This window comes from Benincasa hispida, chromosome 5 (genome assembly GCF_027475165.1).
Source record: "Benincasa hispida cultivar pf3 chromosome 5, pf3_genome.v1.1, whole genome shotgun sequence".
In the NCBI taxonomy this organism is placed as follows: Eukaryota; Viridiplantae; Streptophyta; class Magnoliopsida; order Cucurbitales; family Cucurbitaceae; genus Benincasa; species Benincasa hispida.
In genome coordinates this window covers 54,365,806-54,377,172 of record NC_143482.1, presented here as the reverse complement: position 1 = coordinate 54,377,172, position 11,367 = coordinate 54,365,806, and the positions used below count along the sequence as shown (strand labels likewise).

At 33.3% G+C, this 11,367-nt stretch overlaps 1 long non-coding RNA gene across 1 annotated transcript; it reads left to right on the top strand.

Annotated features, from left to right (window-relative positions):
* Positions 1-26: 26 nt before the first annotated feature.
* LOC150036253 (uncharacterized) lies at positions 27-11,367 on the top strand. Its single transcript, XR_016529844.1, has 4 exons — positions 27-308; positions 10,744-11,016; positions 11,109-11,186; positions 11,291-11,367. It is a non-coding gene; the product is annotated as an uncharacterized LOC150036253 (long non-coding RNA).

Genomic DNA, 11,367 nt, shown 5'->3' with positions numbered 1-11,367 from the left:
TTCATTCTCACTCCAATCCAATGGCAGCAACAGCCTCCATCTCCATCTCTCACTTGTTCATGTTTTGTGCCCACTGCTCCAAGTCCAAGTTGAAGCTCCATGCTCTATGCTTGCCTCCCACGCCATGTCTGATTGACCATTCACGTTCACTGTCAGTTTGTCATTGAGCTGTCAACATTCATGTTCGTCACCGTTCAACGTCAAGCCATCGATGTTGTCACCATTCGTCACCGTGTCGTGTCATTCACTGATGCTTGTCATACCGTTCATTGATCACTGCCACCGTTCACTACTCTCCAGTCTCCATGGTTAGTCTGTTATTTTATTATTAAAATGTATCGTTTAAAAATTTTCTTTTGTTCTCTTGTTATTAAAATGTTGTTTCTGCATATATGGATAGAGTTGAATTCTTGAATTTTGTTTGATTTTTTTTCATTGTAAATTAAATAATATAAAAACAAGAGTTTGAAACTAAAGAAAATAATTGAAACCTACTTAGACAGAAATATAGTTTTAGTAGTGATCATGATTATAAGAACAAAATCATTCAAAGATTTTTTTTTCCAATTACATTGGCTGGAGTTCAATTAAGAAATATTGATTCGCCTAACGATGGACAAACGTCATGATTTTTAGGAGTCATTTATTGAAAATTTTTAAAATATCATTTTGGTTCTTATACTTTAATTTGGGGTTTGTTTAAAGTGCATATATTTTTAAATGTTCAATTTGAGTCCTTATATTTTTAATAAATGTTAAATTTAATCCTTCAAAGTTAAATTTTATCAAAATTAATTAATAATAACAATAATTTCATGTAAAGAATATATATGAATATGTTATTTACATGAAATTATTGTTATTTAATGTTGAAATTATTTTTCTTTAATGTTGAAATTATTTTTCTTTACTGTTGAAAAATGCTAATAAATAACAAAAATTATTGTTCTTTAATGTTGAAATTATTTTTCTTTACTGTTGGAATTTATTTTAAAGTTGAACTCTTTGAGTCTTTGTGTTTTTTCAGATTTAATTTAAAATTATTGTTTGGATGCTAGAAGGTATTATTCACAAGCTTATATTTTAAAAAATTAGAATTATGTTTGTCGTTTGTGATTTATGCTATTATTGTGATTTATACCGTCGAGATTTCCATCCTACCGTCGATGAGTTTACAACGCTGCTATAGTAAGCCGACTATTTCTTTTAATTCTTTAAATTCTTTACCGAAACCAAAATTTAATCAATAATGCCAATAGAAAAATGCATAAACTAACAATCCAACATGAAATTCATGCTCTGATACCACTTTTTAGCATAAATTCTTTATATCTATATTGAATAGATAAACCCTAGGATCATTCATGTCAAATTGTCAAGAATAACATACCAGATTCCATTGCAAAATTGATGATAGCTTCAAGATGATGATGGATGACTATGGTCTTCCTCAACCAAAACTCCGAATGCCCTTAGGGGGATCTCTCTCTAGATGGGATTCAAGAAAGACTGAGTGCTTATTGTTTTGGTATATCGGGGATCATAGCCCTAAGGTCTCTTTATATACTAGTTCAATTAGGGTTCTCATTAAATCCTAATTAACTAGGAATGGGCTTCTACCCATTAAGTCCATACTCAACTAGGAATCTAGGGCCTTAATTAATTAGATCACATAATAGGGCTCAATCTAATAAAATAACCCGTGATCAATTATTTATCGACATACATAGCCCATACTTTAATAAACATATTATTATTTAAATATGTCTAACAATCTCCCACTTGGGCTATGTCTATGTACCTAATATAATTAAATCACATAAACCTTAAGTGCACATAAACAGGTTATTTCAATAATAGAATTCCACTTTAGTTCAATATGGTCTATCTCTTGTATCAGCATGGAATCAAGGCGGCTTTCGTCACTACCCTTGTAACTAAACCTTCCTTGTTCACAAATTCCAATACATTCAATGACATAGATCAAGTATGGATGGATAGCATGGAAACTACATGCAAAGTGATCTGGATCTTGTCGGTTTCCATTTGGTCCAAATTCCTTAATGAGATCATTCTAAAAAAAACTTTATACTAAAATGCATGCATGATAAACAAGTTTAGATAATAAAACATAAACCATCAACTTTATTCTATATAGAAAATAAACAAAATAAGGTCAAAGAACATCCTCAATAACAAACTCCCACTAAACCATAGAATCAGAAAAGTGACTAACACTCATGTGAGCAACATGTTTAAGAAAAACTTTAGGTGGTAAATCTTTAGTCAATGGATCTGCCACCATAGAGTTTGTTCCTATGTGTTCTATTGAAATTTGACCATTTTGAACTCTTTCTTTAACAACCAGAAACTTCATATCTACATGTTTTGACTTCGTATTGCTTCTGTTGTTGTTGGAATATATCACAGCCGACTTATTGTCACAAAATAATTTTAGTGGTCTTTCTATGCCAACCATATCCGCAACCCAGTGACAAACTTTTGCAACCATATTCCATAATTGGATTCCTCGTAACATGCTATAAATTCTGCAACCATGGTAGAAGAAGCCATAAGTGTTTGTTTAACACTTTTCCAGGATACAGCTCCTCCAGCCAACATGAAGATATAGCCTGAAGTGGATTGCAAAGTGTCTTGACATCTAGCATAATCAGAATCAGAATAGCCAATGATCTCCAAAACTTCTGATCTCTGATAATGAGCATATAATCTTTTGTTCTCTGTAAATACCTCATAACCCGTTTGGCTTCTTTCAATGATCAATCCCCGAGTTACTCAAATATCTGCCTAACACTCCAACTATGAACGCAATATCTGGACGCGTACATACTTGAGCATACATTACACTTCCAATGGCCAATGCATAGGGAACCTTCTGCATCTCCTTAGTCTTGAGTGTTGTCTTGGGGCATTGATCTAAATGAAATTTATCACCTTTAGCGATCAGGATATCTCCCAGCGCATAGTCTTTCATACCAAATCTACTCAAAATCTTTTCAATGTAGTTCTTTTGTGGCAATCTCAAAATACCTTGAGAACGATCTCGCAGTATTTCAATTCCTAATACAAAAGAAGTATCACCAAGATCCTTCATCTCAAAATTTCTTTTGAGAAATCTCTTAGTGTCATGCAATAAACGTACATCATTACTAGCTATGAGTATGTCATCAACAAATAACACGAGAAAGATTTGTCATCAACATATAACACCAGAAAGATTGATTTACCCCCACTAAATTTGTGATATACACAATCTTCCACAATATTCACCTCAAAACCAAATAAGGTTATCACTTCATGGAATTTGTGATACCATTGACAAGAGGCTTGCTTGAGACCGTAGATGGATTTCTTTAATTTGCACACCATAGACTTTGAATTATCAGACACAAAGTTTCTGGTTGCACCATATAAATCGTCTCATTAATGTTCCCAATGAGAAACACAATTTTTACATCCATCTGGTGTAGCTCTAAATCAAAGTGAGCTACTAGTGCCATGATTACCCTAAAAGAGTCTTTCGATGAAACCGAAGAGAAAGTCTCTTTGTAACCAATGCCTTCCTTTTGAGTAAGACCCTTTGCAACAAGACGAGCCTTATATCTTTTGATATTGTCATATGAATCTTTTTTGGTTTTAAATATCCATTTACAAACTATGGTTTCACTCCTGATGGCAGTTCGACAAGTTCCCAAACGTCATTGTCTTTTATGGATTTTATTTCCTCTTCCATAGCACTTATCCACTTTTGAGAGTTAGAACTTTGTAAAGCTTGTTGGAAGTTGATTGGATCATCTTCCATTATACCCACATCATCCTGATGTTCTTGAAGAAACACAATATAATCATCTGGAATTACACTTCTTCTCTCTCTAGTAAACCCCGAGAGTGCTCAGAATACCCAACAAAATAGCAGCTAATAGTTCTTGAGTCCAATTTTCTTTCACTAGGCCTATAAGGCCTAGCCTCAGCTTGACAACCCCATATATGAAGATGCCTAATACTAGGCTTCTTTCCTGTCCACAACTCATAAGGGGTTTTGGCTATTGCTTTACTAGGTACCCTATTAAGGATATATGTTGCAGTCTTAGTGCCTCACTCCAAAGGGATTCTGGTAGAGAAGAATTTTAACGCCCGGATCCTTACACATTATGATCCGACTACTATGACATGCATACTTAGACTTCTCTATCATAAGAAGAGTTCTGGAGAAAATTTCAAAGAACATATCTCAATCTTATTAATTAGATAGAAAAACTATATAAAAAGTTTATTTATCAAAACACCAGAATCCATAAAACATTAGCGTGGTGGTACAAAATGCATGTGCTTATAATAGTGAGTTTGATGGTTGGCCATTTGAGCGACGTCCAATTCTGCCATCTACGCTGTGTTCTTACCTACAAAGTTTGTAAAAATATAGGATGAGTATATAATATACTCAGTAAGTAGTTCTCACGTAGGGTAGTGACCAAATGCACAATCACAAGCAACATGTCATGAAAACATATCGTTAGGACCGAAAACGTATAATAACATGTGGTGGTCGGCTATGCTTCCAACATAAATCTCTCCTCCCTGATAGGAAGATGAGGACCTAAGCAAAAACTAACCCATCTGATGATTAGCGGATCATGCAGTTAGTAGGGCCAGAGTCGCATCCAACATCAACCATTAACATAAACGTAATATTAGACTAGAGGGTTGCAACCATACATACCCTGCTAGTCCCTAACGTAAACATAACGTAAGATTAGGCCTGGAGGGGTGCAACCATACATGCCTTGCCAGCCCTGGAAGCATAAATTTCTCCGCCCTGATAGAAAGATGAGGACTTAAGCGGAAACTAACCTATCTAATGATTAGCGGGTCTTGCAGTCAGTAGAGCCAGAGTCGCATCCAACATCAACCATTAACATAAACGTAAGATTAGACTGGAAGCATAACTTACACCTAATTAAAACTTGATTTTAACGTAATCGTGAACAAACATAATGCATGGGGTCCCTTGTAGAGAAACGTGTTTTAAACATGTAATGCAATATAACAATTAACATAATCATGCAACATAATAAAGGTACACTACCATAGAACATTTAAAAAGAGGGTGAGATAAACTACTTACCTTGGCGGTGATCTAATTATTCCTTATTATTCTTTATGATTTGATCAGTAGAGCTTTCCCTTTTTAAACTAGAAGGAAATTTGGGCAGAAATTTGTGCAGCACCTTACCCGAGCTTTTCTCTTTTAACCTCACAAAACTTCTTTACTCACACTTACTCTTTCACACGATTCTTTGTTACTGAGATTTGTTTGAGAATGGGTTAAATCTTTAGGCAAAGGGTCCTATTTATAGTAGTTTTCAGCTCTTCTCAGTGTGACAAATCATCGTACAGGTGGCTTCTTTAAAATTACTTAGGGTTTAAGGATTCCTCTCAATAATGCACCTAATCTTGGCTAACATTTGCCCTTACGTCATCATTCTTTGTTTGTATTCAATTTTAGGGGTTTTCTATGTATAATCTATAATATCGTGGCCAAATTCAATGTATAATTCGTGCTTCTGTCCAAATCTCGCTCACTCTGCTCTCAGATTCTCGCTCTCTCCAGTTTTCTCGCTAGGAATTCGCTCTGTCCACTCTCGCTTTGTCCAAATCTCGCTCTCCCTGCTCTCAGAATTTCGCTCTCTCCAGCTTTCTCGCTAGGAATCTCGCTCTCAACTTTCTCACTGGGAATCCCGCTCTCTCCATTCTCACTCTCAAATTTTCTTTTCCGTCTCGCTCTCTCCAGCTTTCTCACTACAATTCTTGCTCTGTCCAATTTTTCCTTCAATCTCGCTCTCTCCAGGGATCTCGCTCTCTCTACTCTCGCTTTCTCCAATTTTCTCTTTAATCTCGTTCCAGGAATCTCGTTCTCTCCACTCTCGCTTTCTTTAATTTTCTCTTCAATCTCGCTTTCTCCATCTTTCTCTCTCTCTCTCCAATTTTCTGTTATTTACTTATTTATTTATTTATTTATCATTCAATTAGAGTCTCGCTCTCTCCACCTTCGTTCTTTCTAATTTTCTTTTATTTTTATTTATTTATTAATATTAATTTTTTTATTATTATTTTCTCTGCTTCCTAAATTAAGGTTAGGGTATTTATATTGATCATCCAATAAATTTCAATATTTAATTTCCTGTAGTGTATGCGTACAAATCTGGTTCGTTACAAGAATGACTAATCATACTTCTTATCATATCTTTAAGTGTTCTATTTCGCCTTTTCGCTACACTATTCATGATGGGTTTGCCCGGCATAGTGTATTGCAGGACGATTCCACATTCCTCTAGGTATTTGGCAAAGGACCATGGACGTTGTTCACCTGATCCATCATATCTACCGTAATATTCACCACCACGATCAGATTTGACAACCTTAATTTTCTTTCCAAGTTGAAGTTCAACTTCAGCTTTAAAAGACTTGAAAACGTCTAAGGTTTGAGACTTCTCATGAATAAAATATAGGTACCCATATCTTGAATAGTCGTCTATGAATGTAATAAAATATTGTTGTCCATTCCAAGAGGCCATAGGGAATGGACCACAAATGTCTATATGTATTAGTTCTAAGACGTCTGAGCATCTGTTGGCACCTAATTTTCTTATGTTTATCTATTTTCCCTTAATACATTCCACACAAACGTTCAAGTTACTTAAATCAAGGGAATCAAGAATTCCATCTGACACAAGTCTCTGAATTCTCTATTTAAAGATGTGACCTAAACGCTTGTGCCATAATATAGTAGAATTCTCATTTAATTTACGCTTTGTACTACATGAATTAGATAATAGGATCTTGTTAAATGAAGCAAAAGAATCAAGCATATATAGATTATCAATTAAAGAACGGTACCAATAAGCTTAGAATCTTGAAAAAGACTAACTTTATTATTTCCAAAAGAACAAGAAAAACCAAATTTGTCCAAACTGGAAATAGAAACTAAATTCCGTGTAAATAACAGTACAACAAAAGTCTCATTCAGATCCAAATAACAACCAGTTTTTAAAAGTAATCTAAAATTTTCAATAGCTTTAACTGGAACTGCTTTGCCATCACCCACATAGATGAATCTTTCAGCATCACTTGGCGGCCGGCTCCACAGGCAACCCTGCATTGATATACTTATGTGAGTAGTAGCACCAGAATCTACCCACCAAGTATCTGTAGGTACAGAAGCTAAATTAACTTCAGAATAAACCAAAGTAAGAAGTTTACCCTTCTTTACACGCCACTTGGCATACTTGGGACAATCTTTCTTGAAGTGACCTTTCTTTTTGCAGAAAAGACAAGGGTTTTCAGTAGCTTGTTTCTTGTTTTTATTCTGTTGAGATCTCCTTTCTGCAACATTCACAATTCTCCTTTTCTTCTTATCACGAGAGCCTATTGCCAAATGAGCACTTTCTGTCCTTTCTCTCTTAATCCTATCTACTTCTTACACACATTGTGAGATAAGCTCATTAATACTCCATTTATCCTTCTGAGTATTATAGCTTATCTTAAACTGAGTGAATTGTATAGGAAGAGAGATAAGTACCAGATGCACGAGTAAATTTTCATTTATCTTGATATCAAGTGCCTTTAATTTACCTGTGAAATTGGACATTTCCATAATGTACTCCCTTATGTTTCTATTGCCCTTATACCTCAAAAAAGTTAAAGAAGTCAAAAGACTACTCGCTTCCCCTTTCTCATTTTTAGCAAAATATTTCTCAATTTGAGCAAGGAACTTATTGACATTTTCACTTTCCCTGATATAGCCCCGAAAAGACTCCGGAATGGAGTGCCTAATGATCATCAAACACATGCGATTTGACCATTCCCACTTCTCTATATTAACAGTATTTTGTTGTTCCTCATTAGAAGTAGGTTTATCGGTCCTTAATGCAAGGTTCAAATCTATACACCCAAGAAGTATCTCTAGGCTTTCTTTCCAAATCTAGAAGTTCGATCCATTCAACTTAGGGATTGAACTTAGATTTTCAGATATTTTAGTAAAACAATAAACAACAAAACATATGCTCATAACTAAAACATAACAAAATAATTTCACATATGTGGTGGGCCCCTTTAACAAGATACCTAGCACAACATTGATGTCCAGTTTTGGGTAGAAAATACCAACTGTAATGGTACTCTCAACGTAGTAATCAAAGTACTGGCAATTAACTCTGTAAAAAAAAAAAAAAAAAATAGCCTTTCTTTGGACTGACTACTTTTCACATGAGCAGTCCTTATAATTACCACATACTCATTACCACATGCTTACCCACAATTTGGCCAAATAATTATCTTTCTTTGGGCCAATAATTATCCACATAAATTCATGAATATGTACATCTTATATTTCATAATTAAAATGATCTAGATAATGGAGGCTACTTTGGTAACATATTATTTTTGACCAATTCAATCTAAAATATAAAATACAATAATATAATAATATTATTGTACAAAAAATGGAGGAAGAACACCAAATAGTCTTTTGTAAAATTCACTTAATAATTGCATACACATAATACAATTAAAGTAACATAAACATGTGAATATCACAAAAAAAATCAAATTGTAGATTTTAATTCACAAACTTATCCATCAAGAACTAGGAACCCTTTTCAAGAATTTCACCAAGTTATTAATCAATAAAACTTAGAAACGCGGGCAAGAAGTTCAATCAACAATTAATCCAAATAGTTGACAAATTCAATATTATCAAACTATTAAAAAATAAATTCACTAAATTCAATCAGTTTTTTTTTAACCTTAAAAAAAAAAAAAAAAAAAACCAGTGTCCAAAATTATCAATCACAATTCAGTTTTTTTTTTTTTTAAACTAATATTATTAAGTATTAACATAACTTTTTAGTTAAAAAAATAGTGACAACATTAACTTTTCGATTATTAATCAAATTTAAAATCGAACTCATAAAGTAATCCATTAAGAATTAAAGAAAAAAACTGATAATTAAAACCAAGAACCGCTGGAAAGACTTTAATCCGTAATGATACCTTTACCCAACGGCAATTCCAGTCAGTCATTAACCGAAAGTCTTGATGGGTAAAACTTGCAGCAACTAAAGACCTAACTCCTTCGATCGGTCTTTAACTTTTTTCTAGTGAATTTCATCACATTGGTGGGCTTTTGTCAAGATGTTTAATTGAACATCCTTAATTTTGACAACAATAGAACTAAGATTTTTTTTTTCTTAAAAAAAAACTTGAAACCACGTTCAATCAAAAGAATCAACAAAAACAAAATCACTTTAATCCACCACTAGCACATCATTCATAATCGATGATGGGTATGCCAAATACCACAGATAAGAATACAGGTTGCAAGAACACATCTTGCCAAAGGAAAAAAATGACCGTCGAGATTTCCATCCTACCGTCGATGAGTTTACAACGCTGCTATAGTAAGCCGACCATTTTTTTTTAATTCTTTAAATTCTTTACCGAAACCAAAATTTAATCAACAATGCCAATAGAAAAATGCATAAACTAACAATCCAACATGAAATTCATGCTCTGATACCACTTTTTAGCATAAATTCTTTATATCTATATTGAATAGATAAACCCTAGGATCATTCATGTCAAATTGTCAAGAATAACTTATCGGATTCCATTGCAAAATTGATGATAGCTTCAAGATGATGATGGATGACTATGGTCTTCCTCAACCAAAACTTCGAATGCCCTTAGTGGGATCTTTCTCTAGATGGGATTCAAGAAAGACTGAGGGCTTATTGTTTTGGTATATCGAGGACCATAGCCCTAAGGTCTCTTTATATACTAGTTCAATTAGGGTTCCCATTAAACCCTAATTAACTAAGAATGGGCTTCTACCATACTCGATTAGGAATCTAGGGCCTTAATTAATTAGATCGCATAATAGGGCACAGTCTAATAAAATAAACCGTGAAAAATTATTAATCCACATACATAGCCCATACTTTAATTAAACATATTATTATTTGAATATGTCTAACACAAGAAGCTGCAAAAAAAGCATTAGCTAGGATGATAATCAAACATGAATATCCTCTCTCAATAATTGAGCATAGGTTTTAGGAAATTTTGTAATGTGATCCAACCATTATTTTAGATGGTGTCAAGAAACACAATAAAGAAGAAGATTTTGAAAATTTACGATATTGAGAAGTTGAAAACCATGACATTGTTGAATGAGATCAAAAGAAAAATTGTCCTTACAAAGGACATGTGGACTTTCAACCACCAAACAAAAGGTTATAGGGCCAAATATCCTACCACTAATATTTTTTTCCCAAAAATTTGTAAACTAAAATTGACTATTTCTGACTAGACAAGTTCTAACATTCAAGAGATAAGAGACATGACATCAAATATGATTTCAAAGTTTGTTATGTATTGGAAGAAAATTCATGGGGTAATGGTCGTAGCTGCAGTTTTATATCTGTTATAAATTGAAGTTGATTGAGTTTTCTTCCCTATAATTTATGGAGATATTTTTTTTTCTTGAGTTGGAAAGGATTTAAAAAAATTTGTTCAGATTTGGAAATAGAATATCAACTGAAGCATAAAGGTGAAGATGATGATTGTCGCTCTAAAAATTTAGATGGAACATCAAAAAATATAAAATTTGATGATTTTAATTATTATGACTTGTTTGTATCAAATTCCAATAATATGAATCAGGAGCAATAGTTTGATGCATATTTGGATGAACCTGTCTTACCCGATCATCTCATTTTAACATTCTAAGTTGGTGAAAATTGAATGGGGCCAAGTATCCCATTTTACAAGAAATTGCAAGAGACATATTAGTCGTCCCATTATCTAGTGTTGCATCAGAGTCTGTTTTTAGTACCTGTGGTAGGATTGTAAGCCCACATCGTAACAAACTTCATCTGAAGACAATAGAGGTTTTGATGTATGCTCAAAATTGAATTGCAACTGAAGTTGTGACAGGTATGTTAGTTTGTTTATTTTCTTTTACCTCGTTTTAGCATTTAATATATTAATAAATATTTTCTTTTATTATAAATATGTGACAATATAAGGTACTAGCATGGAAAAAAAATGGTTAAACATTTAGCAACTATTTTAGAAGATGCGATGAAGATGGAGTGGTGACTGAGGTATGCTCGAGAATTAACATTATTTCTTATGACATTTTTTAAAGCTTGTTGTCTAGTTTTTTTTTTTTTTGTGACATTATTTGTTAATTATATTTTAAATGTAGGAATAATACTCACAATTAAGGATGAGATGATGTCAAGAAAGGAGAAAAATTTAAATGTAAAATCATCAATGAAGAGA